Source organism: Chinchilla lanigera, unplaced genomic scaffold (genome assembly GCF_000276665.1).
Source record: "Chinchilla lanigera isolate Chin_1 unplaced genomic scaffold, ChiLan1.0 scaffold00001, whole genome shotgun sequence".
NCBI classification, from domain to species: Eukaryota; Metazoa; Chordata; class Mammalia; order Rodentia; family Chinchillidae; genus Chinchilla; species Chinchilla lanigera.
Window position 1 is genome coordinate 53938333 of NW_004955402.1, and position 25584 is coordinate 53963916.

The window sequence follows — 25584 nt, forward strand, 5'->3', positions numbered from 1 at the left end:
AAGTCCTTAAGATGTATACCTATCCTTCAAGATGAAGGTAATTATTATGTATTGCAAACATAGTTATAAATACATTGATGAACTCACCTATCTTTCTAAGGGGGTATCAATGCCTGTCATAGGCGAGGTGGTGAGAAAACTCTGATTTTCTTGCTAGATTCTTTGTTTCTGGCATTTCTGGCAGGGGGACAAAGACAAATTTCATTTGCCAGCAGTGATATTTTCCTGACTTGCTTTTAGAAGGAAGAATATTGGGACACTTTTTCTGGGGTAGAGTAACAGGCCCTGCTGTGTAAACAAGAGGCAAATGCTCACCACAAGACCCATGTTGCCTCTGTGAAGAGATGCTCTTAGCAGCCTCATGGTGTGCAGGAGAGAGAGAGCGATGAGTGGTGAGAAGGACCTTTTCTTTACACATTTGCCTTCACGAATTGTTCATGGCCATTCGGTAGAAATTTTATCTCATTGATCTGCACAGGAAGAACTATCTCTTACCTTCTGAAGTCTTGATGGAGAATTCACATCTCAGGCATGTAGACTGTGTCCTTGGACTCAGCATTGCAGGGTGGCCCCTTTCCTTTATCTGTATCTTTCTCCATCATGTTTCTGCCTCACCCATGAGATTGCTGTGTTCACAAATTTTAAAAGTTCCTTAGGACTCAATGATACTAGGAACAAGAATTCACAAATTGTTGTTGCAGTTGAAGTGTGCAACAACCAAAGAAAATGTCTGACTTAGAAGAGGATTCAGTTTTGGATCAAGTATCTACAAAAAAACATTTATTCTGTAGGAGGAAGCCGTTTCTCTTCTAGATATGTTATGAGTTTTGGTAATGTTATAATTGAATGGCTCATGTACTGAGATAACACAGATATATCATCCTGCTTTTCACTTAAAGGCTATTACATAGGTTAATGATATTCTCAACCAAGTAGGTAGGACTAAGAATGTGGACTCGGTATTGAGCAACTGTTCAGAGAACAGTTGATGGTGGTGGCATAAGGAAGTATCATGAGATTTAATTTTAAAAAGTCACTCTGTGTAATTCTAATCTGAAGAACCAGTGCATTAAATCATCTTAATTTCTTTAAATCCGCACAGATTTTCGCCATTTCCTGAATTCCAGTTCAGAGAATTTCAGGTACGTGTTTGTGACCAGGTAGGGAATGAGAGGCAGTATTTCATCCTCCATAAGACTTTTGAATGGTACCACATGAGTCTGTCCATGGTATCTGGAACTCAAAGTGAAACTCTCACTTGTGTGTATCTAGTTTCTGAATGGTTGATTTTTCTTGTTTTTTTCTTTCCCTTCTGCTTCCCCTTCCCCTTTCCTTCCCTTTCTTTCATCTACCCTCTCTCTTTCCATTTACTCCCTCCCATCCCTTCCCTCATCCCCCTTGCCTCTTCCCTCTTTTCCCTTCCCTTTCTTTCTTTTCCTTTTCCTGACAGATCAAATATTCAATAGGCTTTATAAAGTATTTGTTTGTTCATGTCATTAAAGTAATATTTTTGTTGTTGTTGCTTTGAGACTGGGTCTTGCTATGTAGTTTAGGTTGGCTCAGAACTCACCATGTAGTCCAGGCTTGGCTCAAACTCATAGCTATCCTCCTGCCTCAGCCTCCCAAGTGCTGGGATTAAAGGCATGCACCACCACACCCAGCTAAACTAATATTTTTTGCCTACCTTTCTAAGTACTACACAGGTATTTACTTATTTAATTCTTGCAACAGTCTATAAGGAAGTCATTATCATTCTTTATTTTAAGATAAGGAAACATAAGTGCAGGGAGGTAAGCTGGTGGGTGGCTGAGTTGGGATACCCAGGCTACTTGACCCCAGCATCCACAATCAGCCACTGAGTTCTGTACCTCTGATACTGAGGGCCACTGGGGACTGTTCTTACTGGCCTGGTAAATATATTCTTTCAGGGAAATTATGAAAATCAGAGTTAAAGGACATTCAGATATTAATGAGATAGCATCTACAAACGCAAAATTGAGGTGTTATTTCAACATTTGAAACCCACTTCCAAAATTATTAGAATATTCAAAATAAGACTGGCTTCTGAAATAAAACCTCTAAAAGCAGAGAAATAAGATAGATCAGAGTGAACTTTGAGGTGCTGAGAGTGGGGGCTGCAGGCTGTCTGGAGGCCCCCGATGCAGCCTCACTGAATTACAGTGGAACCTCAGTCTCTAGCTGGGGCACAGACGATTTGGAATCTTTTCATAGTTTTCAAGTTTAGCCAGCCATTATTACTTTCATTTTTATAAAATGAAGTGTCTCAAGTAATAGTCTTTGCACGTGCTGGTAACATTAGAAGTTAAAGGGACAATGCTATCTTTGTATCTATCTCTTATCTTTCTAATACTATTCTCATATAATTCATATGGAAATATGCTAGCAATGTATTTTTCTTGTTATTTATTAGTATATGTTTATGATATGCAATAATGACATCCATCTTGGGGAACTGGTGCATGTACATATCGGGGATTTTTCCTCTGCTTTCCTTCCCACCCTCCCATTTCCTCCCTCCCCAGATATGATCAGCACTTTGCACAACAATCTGAGATGCATTCCAAAAGAGAAGTCCCAGTGTTTTGTTATTGACTTCTGGATCTCCTCCTGCCTCAGCCATGGTCATTCTCCATTGTTAAGTAAGTATGCTGAGAAAGAAATGAAATAGTACAAAATCTTCAGAAATGACCAGGCTCTGTCAGCCATGTGCAACCGACACACTGAGCATCTTGGAGGCTCTGGTTGTTACGTTCAGCTTGTGCCATGCTCACACAGCACAGCTCGGAGACTTGCAGCACATCTCTAACTAAGGAGTGTTCTCTGGAAGGTAAGAAAGAACAATGAACAAAGGATGTTAACTAATGATGACTAATATAAATACAAGAACAGCTCCTAAAGTGAGTGTTGATTATAATATTCTGGGCCAGTTCTGACAAATACAGACAGTAGGCACCAGGAGTTCTCTGCTGGTTCATAAATAGAATCCTAACTTCATTCTTCAAAAATGCTCACAGAGAAGCACACTAGTAGAAGATTTAATGGTGCAAGGGACACTTGGAAAGAGATGAATAGTCCTTGTGGGAGAGTTTGCAACTTGCCACTCAAGATGAACTGCACTGGAGCCCAGGAATTGCTCCAAAAGTTCTGAAGTTTTGGCCACTTGATACCAAGTGGTCTTCACTGCCTGTGTGACTGGAGAAATTGTGTCACATCTGGAGGAGATAGCCTCTCAGGATGCTGCAGTGCAGGAGGCATGTGAGTACAACACAGGTGAAGATTCAAGCCAAGCCTATTAGTGGTAGTAAAGGTTCCTGCTACTAGGTCCTTTGCCCACATTGCTGATTTCATTGCATATTTAACAAAGGTCTACCAATCATAAGTATATGCATTGTGAAAAAGAAGAACCATGGCCAACATGAAGTATGAAAAAAAACTTAACTTGTCAGCAACAAAAAAAGAAATAAAATGTAGATTTCTATTTGCCAATTTGATGGCAATTCAAAAGAAAAGATAGTGGTCTATGAGGATATTAGGAAATGGATACCAGAAAACTGGTACAACCTTGCACTCATCGCCCTCTTAGAAAGGTTAATACATAAGCATAAATAACAGTATTTAAAGTATAAGTCATTTTTATTACCTAGAAACTGCAAATGAAAGCAATTTAAAATCTTTATAGTAGGAAAAGGTTGCAGTGAATTATAGTTTACCCACACAGCAAAATGTACTGTAGCTATTGAAGAGGATGGTACAGGCAGAATATCTAAGGACTGGGAGAAGACTCAGAATGTTTGTGATAGGCACATAAAACCTCTACAGATGCATCCACATCTCTTCCTAGACGCTGCAGCCATGATCCATTACATGGCAAATGGGAATTAAGGTGGACAATGGAATTATGATTGCTAATTTGTCAATCACATGAAGATGATCACATGATCCTGGATGATCTAGATAGGCCTCGTGTAACCACAAGGATCTTTACAAGGGGAAGAGGAAATGGCAGAGTCTGAGTGACACAGTGTGAGAGGACTTCTCTCTCACACTCTTGAAGTGACACAGTGTGAGAGGGACTTCTTACTATGGCTGGTCTTAAAGATGAGAGAGGCTATGAGCCAAGGTGAGTTGGCAGCCTTTAGAAGCTGGGACAGGCAGGAAAACAGATTTTCTTCTGAATCTCAGAAAGGAACACAGTGTACTGACACTTTGTTTTTAGTCCAGTGAGAGGCATTTGAGACTCCTGATCTTCAGGTTTGTTAAGATAATAAATTTGTGTTGTTTCTAGATCCCATGTGGTAGTTATTATAGTAATTACAGGACACTAATATAACATTGAAGATGAAAAATGTCTGGTTTTGTAAGTTGGATATTGAAAGCTGAGTTAAGAAAAATGTATATGAAATGTCACATAATATGGCCAACTTCATTGTGGTTCTATCTAGGTAGCATATTACCATCGATGTGTATTGCTTTTGTATTTATTGTCTACACTTTCTGCAGCACAAAAGTGTTGCTTTGTAATAATAAAAATATTCAGAATGTGGAGAGCATTCAGTTCATGTTGTTTAAGCTTTACTGTAAATTAGTAATATGGATCTTTTGCAGATAGACATATTTCTCATTCATATTAAGGTGGAGATGTCTTGGGGATCATTTTCTTGTAGGATAGTCTCTTTCCAAAATTTTAGACAGTCACTGATAGTCATGCAGAGGCCAAAACAAATATTTTTCAGTGAAAGATGTTCTAAATTAAGTTCCCAAAAATATCCAGCAGATTTAAGGGACATACTTTTTATTATTCTGAGTATAGTTTTATGTTTTGATAATGTGCCAATACATTATTGAAATGTTTATTGCATTCTTCTGTGTGTTGAACACAGTGTCCATTTGTTAAAACACCGCACAGCTGTATGACAGTGGTTATTATAGCTATTCGGAGGATCACAGAAAACAATGATTATGCTTTGTTTCATGAAAAAGCAGAATGGAAAGTTCTACAAACTTCTAATTACTACTCTATAAAAAAGAAAACATGAGAAGATCTCTTTATTTTAGTTATACCCATCTATACAAATTTTCGTGCAATGCAGGTCAGAGTATAACGATCAAGGCTTTCTGTAGGACAATAAAAACAATAAATATGTACTTTCAAATACTCTGGCTGTCTTAAAATATCTAATATTAAGTGCAGTGGACTGCATCATGTTCCCCTAAATTCATAGATTGAAGCCCTGCCCCCAGCACGTGACTACATTTGGAGACAAATCCTGTAAGAAGTTAATTAGGGTTAATGACATCATAAGGGTGGGGGCCCTGCTTGGCTGGTATTGGTGTAACAGAGAGCCACCCACTGTCGCCCAGTGTGGGCACAAAGAAAACATCATTGAGCACACAGAGAGAAGACAAGTATATACAGGCTGGGAGAAGAGGTCTCAAGACAAAACCATACCACTGGCACCATGATCTTGGATTTCTAGCCTACAAAGCTGTGGAATATGCAATTTTTATTGTTTAAACCACCCAGTCTATCATATTTTACTATAGACACTGGAGCTAAGACAGTAAAATATATTGAGCGCTTACATATTAGTTTTTAAGGACTATATCAATCTTTTTTTGTTGTTTTGTTTTTTTGGGTTTTTTTTTGAGACAGGGTCTCGCTATGTAGTTCAGGCTGGCCTGGAGCTCACTTTGGAGCCCAGGCTGGTCTCAAACTCACAACGATCCTCCTGCCTCAGCCTCCGCAGTGCTGGGAATACAGGCATGTGCCACCATGCCTGGCTTTTCTTTCTTTCTTTTTTTTATTTTTTGTTTTGAAGGACTATATCAATGTTGTGAGAGTAGCGACTGTTACCATCCCAGTGATGTGAACCGAAGCTTATAGATCTGACCTAATCAACATGCTACAGCTGATCATAGGAAGGACAAAACCTCAAAGAACTTTCAGATTCAAAAGCCGACACTGCTATCAGACAGTGGTTTAGTGTCTTTAAAAATGTGATTATTTTATAATTGAACCACCTACATAATTATATAATAGCTTCTTGGTCTTCTCATTACCTGAAATACTGTATTTCAGGGGCAAGGGTGAGGGTGGAGAGACCACTGCTAAACAGAAACATAGGGAAATTAAAATAGATTATGAAAAACTACCACGACTGCAGTCATTCATTTTGGAAACAGCAATAGTATTTCAGTGAGTTGTTGTGATTGTATTTGGCTGGCTGTAGAATGAACAGTAACTCCAATATTCAAATTTAGAACAGCAGTGGCCAAGAATAACAATGGTTCCCATAACTGATGGCTGAATTACTCCTAAGGAGGGTATTGGGGAGATTAGCACTATTTAGAGGAGCTCTTGTTAATGATTCTGCTATTATCAGCCCTCTCCCACAAAAAAAAAAAACCACATCCCACCTACCACCTCGGTGATACCATGTCTTCTTGGGAAAGGCAGCCTGTTTTCCAAGGAGGCAACAGTACTCATGATTTTAAAGACAAAACACAATCTAAAGATGCATCAGAAAAGTTGTTGGCTAGGAGAATGATTCTTACTTTTCTCTTATTGCTGAGACAAAAGACCCAGCACCTAAAGTTAAAGGGGGACAGGTTTATTTAGCTCACAGATTGTAGAGGTTTCAGTCCCTAATCAGCTGGTTCCAAGATAGGGTGGTATGGCAGGTAGACATTACAGAGGGGAAATAGTTCATGGTGGGCAGAAGGAAGCAAAAGCAACAAGGGGCAACCATAGCTCTTTCTAGCCCTTATATCTTATCCAGGCTACTTAGGGCAGGCAGCACTCACACCCTTAATCCTAGTGTCCTTGATCCTAGCATTGCACTGTGAATCAATTCCAGTGTTCTAGATCCATCCACCTCTGAAAAAGCCACACATGACCTCATGAGACTTTGAGGGGACAACACAAGCCATAGCAAATGACAACCACAAGAAGCCTTGCTGTTTATTTGCTAGATTTGCTTCTATATTGCTGTGTTTGGCCACACTTTGACATTTGGAGGTCATCTTGTCATTGTTGGAGCAATAGTGCCCTTAATGGAAAAAAAAGAATAAAAAAGCATCTAAAACAAGCAAAATGGTGAAGAGGAAAAGCCACAGATTCCCAGAAGTAAGTTAGGAAACACGACAGGGTCCTGACTGAGTGTTGATCTGAAGAGACTGTGAGGCCGTGAAAAATGTGACATATTTAACATCAGTTTGCAAACAAGCCTGGGAAAGGACTCATCTGCACTGACTCCCACAAACACTGGGACAAAATCAAGAGAGAGAACATCTTCACACTGCTCTTTTGAAGAAACTGTGCAATAGTTTCTAATTATAGAAAGTTACAGAGAAACTCATGAGCAGCAGGTGTGTGCCCACCCTCAGCCCTTTCAAATCTTAACATCTTTGCCACATTTGCGTTAGATGAATGACAATGAGGACACATTGTAGATACATCTGGTCCCTCTGTAACATCTTCCTCTCTTGGTCCCCACCTCCATCCTCCTTTCCCAGAAGAGGGTTTGTTATTTATCATTCCATTAAGTTTTTACAAAATATTTTACGGGAACTGGGGGTGTAGCTCAATGGTAGAATGCTTGCCTAGCGTGCACAAGGGCCCAAGTTTAATCTCCAGTACCAGAAAGAAAATGTTGCCTTCATGTGTATCTCTGAATTATTGGTAATATTTTCAGAGGGTTCAACAGTGGTCCCCATGGTAACCCTGACCTCTGTGAATGTGGCCTTATTTAGGAAAAGTCTTTGCCAGTGTGAAAGAACACATGGTCCTGAATTATTCAGCAGAGCCTCAGTGCAGCAATGAGAGTCCTTGGAGAGAAAGGAAGGAGGCTGTATGTAGACAGAGGTGGAAGTCAGAGTCACACAGCCACAGTTAAGCCAAGGAACTCCTGGAGCCTTCAGAAGCTGCAAAAGGTCAGAAGAGTCCTCCCTTAGAACTTTAAACTGAGATATATCCCCAGTTCTTTCTTAATTTTTTGTTTTGAGATAGGATCTCACTAAATTCCCTGGCTGGGCTTGAGCTTGAGATTTTCCTGCCTCAGTCTCCCAGAGTGCTGGGATTACAGAGTGGAACTATGAAGTGAAAAATAGTTAGGCCTGTAAACTATGCAAGTACGATGCTCCTTGTGTCGCGTGCATTGGGAATGCTGGCCTCGGTCTGGGCTCTGCAGACCTGCGCTGCTCACTAACTCCTGCAAACAACCTGCTCCCCTACCTGCCGATACGTGTGGCCATTCGCAGAGTCAGACAGGCAAGGTTTTATTCTCCTCCCACTTTTTGTCTTAAAAAATATCTTAGCTATTCTTGGGTCTTTGCTTGTCTGTATGAATTGTGCACAGTTGTGTCTGGTTAGAAAAAATTGTTAATAGTTTTTGAAACTGGAGTTCTGTTTATTGTTTAGAAACAATGTTTAATGTGTTTATGACTCTTCCAGAAATGGTGGACAGTGCTCATGAATTTGGAGAAAGGAAAATGAGCACAGAGTATTTGGTGGGAGGAGATAGTGAGCTCTTGAGGCTTTCTATCTGAAAAGAACTTGGGAAAGTTCCAGGGACCTTTGCTTTTCTCTTTTGGCCTTGTGGTTAGGGGAGCACAGGGGACCTGGTTAAGCCTGTGTGAGGTTAATGGTACCCAAAGCTTTTCCTTTATATTTTACACTGTGACTTTGGAGCTTAAACAAAATCTTAAAAAGCTGAAGTCAGTACAACTTTTCAAATTTCAAAATGAACGTATTTTTAAAACTGCTGAGCTGGGCCAATAATATAATTGGAATTTTTATAATAAAATTATTGTTTTTCAGCTATTATGGCCATAAAGTACAAGTAAAATCTAATTCAAGCTATAATTTAAGCAGATTTTATTTCTGTTTAGTTAGTGAATATTTAATAACATTTCAACTTACAAAGGTTTTGGGACTTCACCTTATATAATTCTGTATCCTCCACTCCTGAATGGAAAGGAGTAGGTATATCAGGCAATCCATGGGGAGTTTTTGTTTTTTGTGCAGGGAATCAAACTCAGGACTTGTGCTTGCCAGGCAGGTGCTGTGCTGCTGAGCTGTCTCTCCAGCCTGGGAGTTTTGAGTTAAACTAAGTTGGTCAAAACAGAAAGAAAGAGGAAATTAAAGCGATGTAACCAGCGCTCTGTGTGCTCTTTCTCACTTTTCAGTTTAACGATATCAGTATCTGTAGCCTAAACAACAAGCTGTATTTTAGAGCAAGACTGTGGTGTACTGGGGCCTCCTGATTCTTGTGCTGCCGCATCTCTGAAAAAAAATCTGCTTCATCCACCTCCCACCCTTAATCAGGTCTTTTCCTGATCCCCATTTACACACCCACCCCTCACTTGAGGTTCTCAAGTCTGGGGAATAAAAACATTCATTTTGCAAAAGTCTGAGAGAGGCACTGGGAACACAGCAAAGCACTTTGGGAGACAATATGGAAGTGTGACCTAGAGGGACCCCATGTGTATACGACAGTAGGGATTCTCCCCACTGCACAGGGTAGCTCAGCATATCCCAACTCCTATTGCCCCAAGGGCCAGCACGCTGAGATCTTGCAGTGCTGGCGCCCCCATGATGACGCAATCCTGGCTCGTCGGAGGGCTCAGCGGCGGGCGGCATTGGCCCTGGGACTTGAAATGTCCTGGGCAGATAAGGGTGCCAGCGGCAGGAGAGGCCCTGGAAAGAAACCAGAGACATGGAAGTTGCCAAGAAGGCTTCGGGAATTCCGTTCATGATTACCTGTGAGATGTCTTCTAGAGATTTCCAGCTTTAAAGGGGACAGGGATGATATTGTACCGAGTGGTGGAGAAAGCAGTGAAATAGTCTAGCAGTGTCATACTTTTTTTTTTTTTTTTAATTCCAAGGAGTCTAGATTTCATTGGAAGATTATTTGCATTTCTTAGTTGCTAATAATTCAAAGAATTATTACTTTGAAAATCTTAAGTTATAAATTTATAATACCACTATATTCTTCCCTAAGAGGCAGCAGCGTACTGCAGACTCAGACACTGGGGTACATGTTACACTCACCAGAGGAGTTGTAAAGGTACATATGTCTGCATCCCATCCTTAGAAAGTCAGATGTGAGAATTAGGGATGAAGTCAAATGTAAAAAACAAATCCTATAAGGAGATTTTAGTATTGATTTCTTTGTTGAGGACAGTTTGTTTATTGTAATAAACAATTTCATACACATATAATGTAACTATTATATGACACTTATGTTGTATTTATCTGAGGTCTATGGCTATAATAAAATGCAACAGATGACTCATAAAAGAAAAATCATAATTAATCATAACATTGTCTGCTATTTGTATTGCGTTTTCTGTTTTTTTCAAAGCACTTTACAGCTTTCATCCTGCTTAGCTCCTACAATAATCATGAATGAGAAGAGTAAAGAATTCTTGAGCCATTGCTTAGAGATGGGGGTGGGGATGAGACATTGTACAAGGTGTGGGTATAGGGAGAATCTTCTGGGAAAAAATATAGGCAACATTATGTTTACTATGTTTAGGAACAAAATGGTTCTACACATGCCCATGGCATTCAGTGGAGATTGCCCAGGTCTAGTTCTGTTTGTGCCAGATTGTTAATAGGAATGTTGTAGCCTTTGAGATGAACTGCTTTTACATTAAATTCAGTAATCTAAAAACACTTGGCACCTACAAGGAAATCCTTTTGAAATCTATTCACCTAAGATTCTATTCATAAGAGCTGATTATCTGGTTCTACTATGTGGAAACCGGCTTGCACAGGTAAACTCCCATGTTGATTAGAAAGTCCACAACTAGTTTAGGATCGTAGCTTTGCCCATTGAGAGTATTTTAGTTCTTGTACAATAAGTATCATTTAGAAGTATCCAGAGACCTATCATTTCTCCTATTTGTTACCTGACTGAGGTAGATACACTTATTTTATTGCTTGAATATTGTTGAAAATGCTCCTGTATAATATAAAGTAAATTTAACTATAATTTATAGATTTTGGGGTGAATATTTTTGGATTCAATATATTCATTTCCTATGAATAACTCCAAGAGATGAAACCAACAAGGACTTTGAGCAATAGATATAAAAATCAGAATTTCAGGGGAATAATAATCTTTTAATTTTTCTTTTAAACTTTAATTTTGAAAGCATTTATAGTTTTTCTTTCATTATTAAAAAGTTATAGAATTCAATTGGTATTATCTTGTGTACATACATCACAACCAGTGATTTATTATTTGGTACTTCTTTGTATAGACAGTGATCATTTAATAAATCTACTTTAAGAGGAAAGGTTATATTTTCGTGGAAGTTAGATTTCAGAAGTGGAGATCTACACACACACACACACACACACACACACACACACACACACACTTTAAGCAGAAATACTGACTCCTATCATATTCACCCATCAGACCTGCTGGTTCTACCTCTGAATGCCTTCACACACCACCCTTCTGGATGACCACGATTTTGTCAAAGCCACATTTGGGTTTCCTTATTTTTATTCTTGCTGTATTTCCACCCATTCATTTGCATAGCAGCCAAAGTTGGTTTTGGTTGTTGTTAACGTAAATTGGATCAATAAACCCAATTCCGTTCCGTGATTTCCCGTGATGCTCAGGCTAACATCCAAACTCTTAGGGAATTCTCTTTCCCTTTGACTCACTGTATCAGCTGCGTTGGTGTTGGGGTGCTAGGACCTGAAGTTCTGACCTGTGTTTTTGTGGCCTGAATGGTCCTCACGTCTCTGTGTAAATGTCACGAACTTGGAGAGGCCGTCTCTGGTCACTGTGTGCTTCAGTTTGAGAACTTTTGCACCATAGGTAATGGCATATTTAGGAACCTGGTTGACGCAACGCCATGAGGGCTGAGTTCTGCTTATCTTTTCCCATTACTTTGAGCAATGACAAGGAATACTGGAATGTTTCAAATAATTTAGAACTAATGGCTGGAAATTAACATATCAAAAAACTGGCCCCATTGATCCCAATAGCATTTTTAGATAGGTTAACTGTAATTTATCCCTATGTTCATGTTGATCCCGGCTCTCCCACCTTTCCGCATAGTTTTGCTTCTCAGTTCTCCTAATCATAGACTTTACAAGCGGGGTCTGCAGTACTCACTGATCTCTACCATCACTGTCTGTGGCAGAGCATTTATTTCTTATCTTTGTATTTTTACCAAAAGGTGTCATGAGTGTCTGCCTTCTTGTTTCAGAGTGAGAAACTGAAGATGTGATTTTTATTTTTCCTTGAGATTAAGCCTGAGTTTAATCAAACACATAGATATTCTTTCTCTCTTGCTCTGTGTATATGTATATTATAAATACAATGTAATATTTATATAAATATGTAAACATAAGTATATAGTGTATAAATATATAAAATGAAGTTCTATATGTAAAATTTGATGTGTATATATAATTCTGTCCTCTGTAATTACAAGTTTGGCTTTGGAATGTAAAAGATCCAAATTCATTTTTGTGGAAAATCTACACTTTTAACAAGTTAATTTTTTAACAAGTTGATTTTTTCATATGCTATAACCATCTGTCACTCAGTAGAGTCTAAAAAGCAGAGATAGTGTATACAGAAGCTAACTTTTGTTTTAGAAGGCAAAAGAAGCATTTACAAATAGATTGTTATACCCCCAGAGGGGTTTAGGGTCATTTTGCTTTGAGGCAACACTGACCTCCTGTGGCCAGAAAAGTCTCTTAAAAATTATTTTTTCTTTTTATCAAGCGTTTTCCTTCTAATAGTTTCTTTATCATGGTAAAACTTATCTTCCGCTTTTTACATTAAATTGTTACAGTTTGACAGTGGGGATATATCCGGTTTATAATGCCAGCTACCGAGGCAGCATGTAGGCAAAGACCCTCTTATTCTTCGTCTGTTCTGTGGTGGCAGAGAAACACACCAATGCGGTGGATCTGCCAAGTACAGAAGTTGCCACGTTTGGAGTGAGGGTGGCCATTCTAAGATTTGGTTATTTCTCTCCTGCTCTGCACTTTTAGCACACTCCTCCCATTTCTGTAAATGCCACCATTTTACTTGCTTTAAGAAGTCCTTGGAGTCAGGTGTTCCTTACTTCACATTGTTCAGTATTTACACTGTCAATTTACTTTTCAGAACACCCTGTGTGTCTTTCCCCATCCTTTGCATTTTCCCATCCTTGTCTTTTGCCTCCTTGAGGAGACAGTGGCTTTTTCTAGTGCTCCCATTCTCTCTTTCAAAGTGTCCCCTCTCCAGGTGTAGTCCACCAACTGGCTGTTATTCATGGTCTGTGTTAAGGCAGAAATTGAGACTGAGTTTCACCTGTTTATGAAAAGTTGACCTAGGAGTTTCTGTGTATGTGAATCTGAGAATGAAATGTTGTGCTGGCTTGTTTGTAGTCGGCGTCTCAAGCATTGTGTGGTCTAGTAGTTTATTTCTTTGTCTATCACAGTGGACTGCTCAGGGAAGTTTTGGAAGTAAACTCCTCCTTCTCCTCAGAAGGATGGAGCGCATGACGATTCTACCCCACCAATTAATTTGTCCTGAATTTTCTCTTTTGGTGAGTTATTCCCCTACTCAGTCTTCTTGTTTGAGTTCATGCCTGCTTGTTTGACATAGTACGTTGTCTCATCTCTCCACAGGTTTCTGATAAACTGTCACCTTGGCCCAGTGGCCCAGCCTTCTCAGTTCAGCCCAGCATGTTCTCAGGGGCATCTGCACACATTCTTTCAACTCCACTCTTTGCTTCCATGCCTGAGACAGTCCCACTCCAGTTCTTTCCCTTCCTTGTGACTCACCTGAATGGAATCACTGCTGCAAGATCCACTCTCATTTCACCTCCCGGTAAGCATGTCCCGATTGTCTGAACCTTACCGATGGCTGTCCAGTTCCCAGGCCAATCACCATAACAACAGTGTGGCATCTGCAGCTTCCATCTGCATAGGGCCAGGCAACGCTTTGGGCCTGTGAACCCTGGGGGAACATCTCTTGTATTTCCCACACTAGCCCCAGGATGTACTTACTGTCTTTAATCCTCATTTTATGGATGAGGACAGGGAGACACAAGTGTTCAGTCTGACACCCCTAGTCACATGTGCTGTAAGAAGCGGAGAGTGGGTGAGGCCATCTAAGTTGTTTTTCAGTTCTCCTGTGAGACAAATGTGATGAACTTGTTTAGGATATGTGAAGTTCCCTGCATTGGGCCATAGGGCCAGTGAGAAATTGATTTGAACACATGTGTCAGCCACCTGGGTTTCCTTGGGCTATTGTGACAAATGGCTGCAACCTGTGAGACTGCAAACAGCAAGGTCAATACTGTGTACTGCCAGAGGCCAGAAGTGAGAGTCAAGACTCTGGTAGGTTGACTCCACCCGAGCGCTCGCAGAGAGAAGTCTGCTGTGTGCCTCTTCCAGCTTTCTGGTAGCGGCTGGGGATCTGCTGTGTTCCTCACCTTGTAGGGCTTTCACTCCAGCCTCTGCCCGGATCCTCATACGGCTTTCCCTGTGTGTGGCAGATGTCTCTCTGGCTCTTTTATAAGGACACCAGCCGTTGTTTATAGAGCTCCCTCAAAATCAAGCATGATCTCATCCTAAGATACTTAATTGTATCTGTTAAGATCCTGTTTCAAATCAGATCACAGTCACAGCTACTGGAGGGAAGGTTAGAACTTGGATCTCTCTTTTTGGGGTGACACTTTAATCCATCACAGCATGGTCAACTATAAAGTACACATCCTGGCTTGCCATGCTGGGTCATGCCAATCACAGAGTGTATTTATTTACATACTATCCAGCTCAGTGTCTCCTCTTAGTTTTATTTAAGCTATCGTTGTTAAGGACCATTCTTAGACATCATCTGCCGCCCCTCAGGACCTCACAGCATAGAACTGTCCAAGAGGGCATGCTGGGTGCCACTGTGGTGAGTCAGGCTGGATAGGAGAACCTTTTGGAATTGTACCTCACAACTATGCACAGTTGGCGACACCATCTATGGATGATTGTGTGTAAGCAAAGGAAAAGCTTCACATACCAAAAGGAAGCACACTGGAGCACTGTAGAGTTAGTTATTATTCAGCTTCTGTGACATAAGAGGCCCCGACGCTCGTTTTCTTTTGTTATCCAATTTATGAATTGTCCATTGACGTTCAGAACAGCAGGGGAAAAAAATATGAAGTGTCTAAAGTAGCCAAACTGCAGGTAATTTGGGCATAGTGAGTTAGGCTAGCAGGACTGAAGAAACAACTTTTGCAATTAATTTTTTTTTTTTGTTTTGTTTTTTGGTTTTTCTCCCGTACTGGGAACCGAACTCACGACCTTGCGCTTGCCAGGCAGGCGCTTTGCTGCTGAGCTAAATCCCCAGCCCCTGCAATTCATTTTGAAAATAATAATTGAAAAATAATTAAGTCTCAGGGTCCTGCAGGCCTTATCAATTGGATTTAATTCTTTACTGAAAAGACAAAAGCTGGGTACTGTGAGAGAAGCTTTGTTTTGAGCTGTCACTCCTATGAGAAAGTTTTAAGCTAAGTAATAAAACTGCTCATCCTCTAACTTTTAGTCCTAAAGTTTCCATGGTTCTTTGGTGACTTCACTTGAGGGGAGTTAAAAATAGTGGGATTAATTCTGAGCACAACAAAGCCTAACCCAGAATTTCACACCCTGATTTGCATTTTAAGCGTCGAGAGTAAGGGCTTTTGTTTGTTTGCTTTTGTTTTCTTTTTAGCCCTTGAGAATGTGATGTTAAAAGACTGCGCTGTTAACTGAAATGATGTGCCGGTGACAGGACGGCCTGCGAGGTGGGGGTGGGGGTCTGTGATACAAAGTTTCTGAGCTGCTTTTAAGTAGACAGTTCCCCAAAGAGAATGAAGAGTTTAATACTTTCTTGAAAAGAAGCAAAGAGAAGACTGCTTTTTAAAATGAATAAATCTGTGATGGGAAAATAAGATAAGGGAGAGTAAAGTTCTAGTATTCCCTTCTGTATGCCCTTGATAACTTGCTTTTGTGTCCGACACTGTATTTATGGATGTGTGTTCTTGAACATATTCTTACTTTAAAATCTGTCCTGTCTTCTTGTAAACAGTCTGAGCTCATCCAGTAGGCTGGAAACTGGAAGATTCTTTAGTCGTGTGTTACCGCGGCAAAGCAAGGGCTCTTGTTGGTTTACCAGCAGCACCCCCTTGTGGCAATTCTATGCATTTCAGAATTTTGAATAGTTAAAAAAAGCATTCAAGGACAGGCTAAATCCGATTAATAAACAATAATCCCCCCATCTTTCAGTTTTCAATTTAATTACTCCTTTCTCTCACTGTATATTCTAGTTCAGCCAAAAATCCATTCTTCAGGTTTTAAGTGTAGGGATGTAGTTTACGGTTTGGAACACACCAATTCTAAGATTTACGAAAGAACTGAAGGCATTTTAATAACACGGAATACTAATCATTGCCAAAAATCTGTGTCAAATTCTTGACTTGTTTTCAAATGCTTGAATATTTAATTCTAAGGTACACTTTTCTAAAAACTCAAGTTTAATTACTTATGTGGGCAGCCCTGAGAACGGAAGCCGGAAGCCGAAGCCGGAAGTGGGAGCCTCACACAGGTAAGGTCAGTCTGCATTCACAGCCCAACACTGAATGATTCTTAATCACTGCCATTGTTACTTAACGGTGTACTATTCTTTTTCTCTTAAGTTTCTCATTCCACTGAACTATATATCTTGTACAACACCTTATAAGCTCATACTCAAGTTCTGCGGGAAATTAATTTTTTGAATGAAAATTTTGTATATGAGAGGCATAGTTTCTCAGAGCAAATTAGAGCTACAGAGGCTTTAAATTTCTTTTTAAAAACCCCCTCCATATTTAAGAGCAAAGAATTGAAATTCAGAATGAATCTGTTTTATAGGAGCTGAGTATTTGCTTTTGAGCTAACTCTAGGTCAGCTTCTTCTCTAGGTGAAAATGTTTCCTGACAACTTCTTATCCTTTGGGCACCAGTTCCTATCATGGGAACCACTTTTCCGTCTTTCCCTCCAGGCTTTGCCTTGCCTAAGTAATGTAGTTTAAAAGTTCACTTAGAAGTCATTTAAATACAGTCTTGCCCAGATTGTATCACCTATGCCTTTGTGGGACACTAAATGAGTACTAAACTGTAGGAATAATCAGATCTGGGGCAACTAGTTTCAAGGCCTGGGGTCTTGTACTTTCCAGAGCTCAAATACTGTGAGGATCAGGACAGTGACCCAAGAGTGCAGGGAGAAAAGCAAGGAGTTAGGTGATATTAACAGCTGATTTGCATTATAATCACTTTGTTGGACTCTGTTGTTCTCCATCAAAGCAAGTTTATGTTCTTTTTTTTTTTTTCAGGTACTGGGAATCAAACTCAGGAGCTTGCATTTGCCAGGCAGGCACTTGTGCCGCTGAGCTATATCCCTAGCCCCCAAAAGCAAGTTTATTATATGCCACTGATTAATACACCTTAACTATTTTCATAAACCTCTTTTCCTTTATTTTCCTTCATGGTCAATTTTGTTGACTTTTTAAAAGTCCAATTTCTTTGATGTTTTCAAAAATCCTTAAAGCCTATTTTTCAAAGAACTTTCCAAGAAGTGTCAGGGGGAAAGGTCTATTTATGTTAGAAAGCCCTATTAGAGAATCTGATGAAATGCCTTGGGTATTTTTCACTACCTGGGAAAGAAAGGTATGGAAGGAAAGTGTCTCAGTTTGTCCAAATATATTTGCAAATGGCTGGAGGTTATTGCTTACTTATATGTTCCTCCTAGAGAACAAATTATCTTAATGATGATTGTTATTTAGTGTCCTTTCATTCCAATGTTCTGCCGTCTCTTGAATTTAGGACTCTGGAGAGGTGACAGAGGGCTCATTGAAAGTGATGAAATTCTGGAATCATAAAGATCCTAACAGTCCTCCTGTCCACACCCTACCTCTTCTAAGGCAGGGTCTGGAGTCTGTAACCCCAGCATTTGGGAGGCTGAGGCAGGAAGCTTGTGAGTTTGAGAACAGTCTGAGCTATTTGGCGAAAACTTGTCACAAACAAACAAACAAAGTCTGAAATTTCTTTCAGTTTCCTACTTACTACCTACATCAGCTATATTGCTATGGAACAAATTTCCCCCAAACTCAGCAGATAGAAATATTACTGTCTGGGGTCCAGATATGGATACCGTTTAGTCGGGTTCAGGCTGTCTCATAAGCTGGGTTCTGCGGTCTCACCTGCAGGCTCTACCTAGCACAGTCACTGACAGGCTACATGGACCATGGCAACGTGAGGCCAGGCGTTAAGAGATGTCGGTTCTTCCTGGCTTCTCCCCGAGCAAGCTGGAAAGTATGAGAAAGAATAAAAGAAGGTAGAAAAATAAATATTGGGATCTTTGCACAGCTTAATCTTACAGGGGACATTTTGTCCCTTTTTCCACCTTGTATCACTAGGTCCAGCTGACATCAAGGAAGGAATAGGAGGCTGGGGCTGTCTCAGAGGTGGCCCTGCCCATGAGCACAGGGTCTTTGTCTCAGTCACTAACATCCCTGGGATCAAGCTCTCATGTGTCAAATGGTCAAGATGATTCCTGCTATAGTGAGCACTAAGTATGTTAGTAAGAATAGATATGTAGAGCTGTACCCGGCACATCTTTAGGATCAACCGCCTGAGACCCTAAGAACATCCCCACATTTTACAAAGGCAGAAACCGAGACACACGGAATTTAAGAGCCTTACCCAAAGTCCTATCCTGAGAAGAACCAGCACTACTGGATGTGGACCCAGGACTGTCTAGCTCTAAAGCCTGCTCTGAGCCTGTGGTCTATCCTGATGAAATCCAGCTTTGACATAGTTGTGTCCGAGAGGAGGGACAGGTAGTCAGTTGTTCCTACCACATACGCCCTTGTCATGGACTTCCACACTGATAAAACTTTCTTCCTCTTTGTGGTTTACAGTGTCATCGGGGCAGTGGGTCACTCTTGGGAAACTCTTCTGGTTTTCTTAGTACTGCCTTCATCTTTCTGGGCTTTAAATACTGAAATGCCTTTAGTTCAGTTTTGGAGCTTCTTCCCTTTCACAGCTCTACTCCTTGCCATCTTCATTTAGTTTCTTGGCTTTAAATATCCTCCTTATTGAAATGGCTCCTGATTATATTTTTAGTCAAGTTTTATCTCCTGATCTTCAGACTTGCTTGTCCAACTCTGCCTCGATTCTGCTTGGGTGAGTCCCGCCTTGTTTCTCAGTCATGGAGCCCTGTTCCTTCGGAGCATTTGGTGCATTCCAGCCCATTTTTTTCTTCATAGCTCTTAGCACCTCCTTGCTGGCTACTTATTGTAGTTATTTTTTCTACTGTTTACTTATTTCTGTTCCACTTATTTCTGACCATTGTTTACTCTGCCCTCTGGAATATAAACTCCAGGATGCCCAGGGTGTTTTGCCTCCACATTGAGCACTATTGCACCTTATTTACTTGAATATGGTGGAACTTAAGGCCTTAGTCACTAAATATTTGATAAGTGATTAAATAGACAAACAGACAGGATGAATTATAGGACATCAGTGAAGTGCTTTGAAAAAAGAAACCATAATCTTTTTGCTTTTGGTTTTAATTGAAATGCGGGATTCCATGTCTGCTCTCTCACCCACTGTAAAACAACAGCCTTAAGCAGTAGCTGCTCACATGGCTTTGAGACCTGGGAGAACTTCTGGTGGAAAAACAGCAAGACACGGGTAGGTAAGTCCTGCTTCCTGCCCATGAAGGCTGGCTCTGTGCGCAGTGGACATGGGAGAGGGGGCAGTGGAAAGCTGACAGCAGAGCAAAAGTTGATGGGAAAATAAGAAGGAGATTGGTTTTTATTGATTTAAGAACTAGAATTATTGAATAAATGAACAGGACAGCATGAAAAACAGTCTGCTTGATGCTGTTCATTTAAAAAGAAGCGTAAGTTACTTCATTAAAAAAGTGCTTTAAATATAGAGAAAATTCCAGCAAATTGAATAAAGCTTTCTTCCTTCACGTTGTGAAAGGTCACACTGGTTCTAATTCCAGTGTCCAATTACCAGGCACAATCAGCACCGCGAAAGAAGAATCAACTCAATTTCGGTCGCAGCCATTTGCCTCATCTTTAACTAGCTCTGGAATGACTCACAGCAATTTTCTCATCAAAAAGCTAATTTTAGGAGCAGAACGCCAAGGAAAGATGAAAAAAAAAGCGCCTGGTGTTTTGGAGGTTGGATTTTTTTTAAAAAGATGAGCTGCACTCCTAAGTTACCTGTCAAGTCATTCATCCACGGTGTCCTCTGTAATGTTTTGCTGTGAGTCAAGGGAATATAAAACAAGACAGAAAGACAAACACATTTCTCTCATTCTCTAATCTCAAGTGTAAGTTGATATTCTTTGCCAGGTGGTCCTTACACTTTGATCTATCTTGATGGTGATTTTTTAAAAAGTTTTAAAAAGTTTCCATTGATGTGAGCAGATCACACTGACTGTGGTGGCTCTTGAAGTGATTGTTTTTGTCTTAGAAGAAAAGAAATACTGTTTGTTAGTGAACCTATAAAGAGAGGAAAAATAAATAGATTTTAATTCTCTAAGCTAATATTTAAAAATAAAGGAACAAAACCAAAACTGAGCTTCTGCAAAAGCATGTACTTCTTCATCTTTTCTTGCTTCTCACTGTAAAAAGGGAAAATGGCTTTCATTTCCTGGATGATTATAATCAAACCATTTGCAAATTCTGTGATCACACAGGGCATGCAGGTCTGCTGTGGGGCAGTCACTCAAAGGCTCTTTGTGGATGTGTTCTGGAATCTCTGTGACACTCACAATCTGGAACATAGTCTGTGTGTCAAGTCCAAATCCTGCCAGTGTAATTCTATAAAATCTTATCTTGCTGAATCAACATTAAAATTACAAAACTGTTATCCAATCACTTTTGGCGGTCTTGGAAGTCAGGCTTCAAATCTAGAAACCACAGAGATTAGCAAATAAAAACAAAGACAAAGATCTGATTTTCAAAAGATTTGGAAACTTGTCAAATCTTTTGAAAACCAAACTGGTGCTGTTTCTTCAGCAAAGTCTTCCTTTTGTGAAACTGGCCCAAACCTAGGACCTGGCCAGCGGTGATCCTATTGATTCTTTTCTTTAAAGTGGAGCCCTGGTCTTTGCTGGAGTAGATGTGCACTGACTTTGGGGGTGGTGTGTGGGAAGAGAAGACTGAAGCATTTTTGCCTCCTGAGTTTCTCTGTAGTGTAAGACAATGATCTGGACAAGGGATTCACCACAGGTCATGGTCTTTCTGTTTATGTATGTAGGAATATAAATTTTAAGGCCACAAATGTTTTTTATCCCTTTAGAAGAGACAGCCCTTTGTTGGACACACGGCCTTTGATTTTGGAGAATTTTCACTGCCATGAAATAAGGTTGACATGATGAAAAACAACCACCACAACAAAACACAACAAACCAAAACTAGACTTCTGTGAAGAGATAACACTTATACCAATTTAAACAAAAAAACAACCAGTCAGTTTTGCAAGCCTCATATCCCGATTTTTACACATTTTCTTACAGGTTTTGGGCAGTTTCATTTTGAAATGGAAAATCATGTAACACCCACTGTCCCCCCAAATTGCTTCCCAGAATCTTTTATCATAATGCATTAATTACGGTATAGGTGAGAAATGATTGCCATCCACACTGATTCAAGTTCAAATGGCTTCAGAAAAAAAATGGCAAGGTCAGAGCTATTCCCTGGGGAAGAAAATCTGGAAGTATGTCCAGATTCATTCGTCTGTTATGAATTCAAGTATCTTTTGCATTAGAGACATAATAAAACAAACATAAGGGTAATATACCAAATGAATTAAAATAGCAAACAAAAAATGAGAATGTATTTGACATACTTTTAGTAGACCAAGAGGGAAATAATTTATATAAATTGACTGAAATTTTGCCTCAGTCCTTTTGCTCTTTGTGAAATAGTAAGTCACATAATTGGACTCAGTAGCTGATTTTTTTTTTCTCTAGTACTGGATGGTTTTGCAGGTGAGCGAGCTAGGACCTGGAGGTCTTTTCTCACCAATGTCAGATTAATTAGCGGCTGCTTAGAGGAACCTCAGGTGTGTGGCCGAAGGGTGCTGCTGTCTGCTTGTCCTTGTGGCTTGCTCTGGCTGAACATCCTCTCTGGCTTATGGTGGGGAATTCTCCTGTCATGGTCCCTAAACTAATAGAGACTTTGGCCGACTGAAGCTGCTGGATGGGTGGCGGTTTTGTGGGGCAGTTTTGCAGGTTTGTATAAGTGAGTTTATGAAACCAAGGGACCTGCAAAGTACTAGCATGCTGGCTCTGAGCGAGGCTAAATATGAAAAAGGGGAAGACCCACACAAAATAACCAGACTGGAAAGAATCGCTGACAGGCACGACTCTGATCGTAGGTGGTCCTTACACTATTATTTGAGTGCTGAGTCATGTTTAAAATGTAAAATTTCTTACAAAGGAAAAAATCTAGATATGTATTTTTTTGTCCTCAGAAAAGTTAAAAATGTGACTAATTGAGGTAGATTAATTTCAGTTGTTTTCAATCCTTCTTAAAATGAAATGAAGACTTCTTCCTATGGTAATATGAGAAATCTAATTATTTGGAGGATTAGAGCAGCTTGCTTTTAGTGTATTATGCCTCGTTAACAAATTAGGTGATTTTGAGCACTCATGAGTTATCTTAATGAATTTTCAAGTAGTTTTTGGAGGGACTAAGAGCTTACAAATGAATGAAGAATTTTCAGCCTGTTGTTTGGGAAAGTTTTATTTGACACAACTTGGAGGATTTATTATTAGCAAACCAACACTACTAGGTTCTTCTTTTTACTTTTTTTAAGTGCTATCATTTACAAAAGTTGAAAATTTTAATATGAAAATTCCACCTTAAATTTTCACCAGCATCAAAAATCTCCATATCTGTTAATAACAGGCAAGGCATCAAGGAAGTGCAGCAAATAACAGTTATAAGATTTTTCTTCCTTTTGTCCTTTTGGAAAACATCTATGAAAAATATATTCAAAATAAAATGCTGTATATCTGCATGGCACCTTTTAGCAACCCAAATGTTTGTGTTATATTACACCACTGAATCTCCCTGGCAACATCCTTTTTTTTACATTAGATTTTATTGGTACATTTTAGATATACATAATGATTACATTCATCATAGAGAATTTTACTTGTACACGATATAACTTTTTTTCCCCATTTCCCAACCCTCCCTTCACCCTGCTTTTTTTTTGAGACAGTGTCTCACTATGTAGTTCAGGCTGGCCTTGAGTTTACTGTGGAGTTCAGGCTGGCCTTGAACTTGCAATGATCCTCCTGCCTCAGCCTCCTGAGTGTTGGACATAATATGTTTTAGAGGGAGAGAGATTATATCATTTTACAGAGGGGGATCTAATCAAGGCTATATGACTATTAAGTGAAAATTAAAGGTTTGCATGAAGGTGAGGTGTTTTATAGCTTTTGATTCTATTCTTCCCATAATATGAAGGTGATATTCTGGTGCTTTAAACCACAAACTCTGTAATCGTTCACAAAATATCCACAGTGTTGGCACTTTTGTCGCTGCTGGGGAGTATATGGTTGCTTGTTTGGATCACAGACCCAGTGGGGATATGCAGGGCTGCACACAATGTTCCCTGTACTTCTGGGGATTCAAGAAAGTCCATAAATCACTGTGTGCTGGTGGTCCTGCTGCTCTTATCTGGGATATTTTTGCAGTACTGTGAGCCTGTGAAGAAAGTGAAATAAAAAAAAATTACAGCTTGATAAAATTTTATTTTATCTACAGGCTTCCATAAAAAGGGTACTTTGGTTTCTGATATTCCTCTTTCCTTGGAATGAGCAATTTCTATAGTTGCAGTTTTCGTGGAGGTGACTCTTTCCCTTTAAAAATCAGTCCAATCTATTTATGTTGGTATGTGGCTTGGAGACTGGCTGAAATCTTTCGCTGGCAGCGTGCCAAAACAGATGAGAGGCTGAGGCACTGAGCTGAGGGCTGTGCCGGTGGCCTGCCTCTTTGGAGCTGGCTAAGCCCAGTGCCAGTCAAGGCCAAGCTCATCATTCCAGGCTGAGACCAGCCAGGGGGACGCTGTTTTCTCCAAGTGCTAAACTCTTTCCTTGACTTGACAGACAGCCCTGCCCTCTGATGGTCCGCACTAGTGATGATCTGCTTGAGCTCTCATGAGCAGCACATCGTAGCAGGACTGGAGCTGGGAGGGAGGAGATGTAGTAGCGCAGCAGTGAACACATCTGCCCACGGAGGGAAGCCTCCAGGCAGCAGGGCGGGGCCCAGTTGTGCTACCCGCTGTGTCAGCTGCGGTTAGCTCTCACAGGAGACTTTAGTGGTTTCTTTGTACTCAGTCTGGCCTCTCTTAGTATCCTGGGGGAAAGTGATTGGATTTGGATTTGGTTACTAAGGCACAAAGCTCTGTGGCAGGGAGGAGATGAGGCAGAAACCAAAGTAGACAGTGGAACAGTGTATTAGTCCATTCCAAATAGCTATAGCAAAATACCTGGGGCTGGGTGATTTATAAAGAAAAGAAGCTTATTTAGTTCACAGTTCTGAGTGTTAAAGAGCATGGTGCAGGTGTCTGTTTGACCTGTGGCAAAGTCGTGTGGTGGATGGCATTGCATGGTGGGAGGATGTGTGAGAGAGCCTGGTAGATATGTGCAGAGGAGATGGAATACCAGAGGTAAGCCTGCTGGGGATCAGCTGCTGTCACAGCGACTAAGCCATGGTGACACTCCTGTGAGACATAACCCAGTCTTTCCAGAAAGATGCTAATCCATGCATGAAGGTAGAGCCCCCTGACCTAATTATCTTTTCACAATCCCACTCCAACACCATGACCCTGAAATCAAATTTCAACATGAATTTTAGAGGGGCCCAACCATGTCCAAGCCATAGCAAACAGCCTTAAAGACTGAGCATCCAGAGCCCATGGGTATGGGTGTAGATGGATTTCATCGCTCTTACCTCTATCAGCTCTACGCACACGAACGCTGTTTCCAGAATCTCTTCCCTCCCTGGCCAGGTTTTCTGTTGATAAGTAGGGTCTGCCAACTGGCTCAACCCTCTGTGGCCCCCTTTTTCTGAAACTCTGGCAGGGAGAAACGGTAAAGTTTCTCATTGCAAGAGAGAAAGTTGTTTACTTTCTCTTCACTTCCATTGTAAAATCCAGAGGGGACTCTGTGGAGGTGACCAAAACCAGGCATGTGTGGCTGGACTGTGCAAGAGCAGAGGTTTGAGATTGGGGTCAGCTGAGGGCAGGGTATGTGCACAGATTTTATTTTGGAGCATGGTACATAGCACTAGTGGCAAGTTGATTCTTAAAAGTATTTTGGGGAACTGATGTTATGCCAGTGTGTGGGATTAATTACCAAAAGTGTTATTAGGTACTAGAATTTTAGAGGAAGGTGTTATATTCCTGTTGACAGATATTATTTTTGTTTTTGTTTTTGTTTTTTTTGAAACAGGGTCTCACTATGTAATTCAGGCTGGCCTCAAACTCATGGCA

General features: G+C 40.3%; 1 long non-coding RNA gene across 1 annotated transcript; it reads left to right on the forward strand.

Moving 5' to 3' along the window:
- The first annotated feature begins 1102 nt into the window (after positions 1–1102).
- Positions 1103–25584, forward strand: LOC106147913. The gene is made up of 3 exons (XR_001232947.1): positions 1103–1142; positions 2544–2660; positions 25544–25584. It is a non-coding gene; the product is annotated as an uncharacterized LOC106147913 (long non-coding RNA).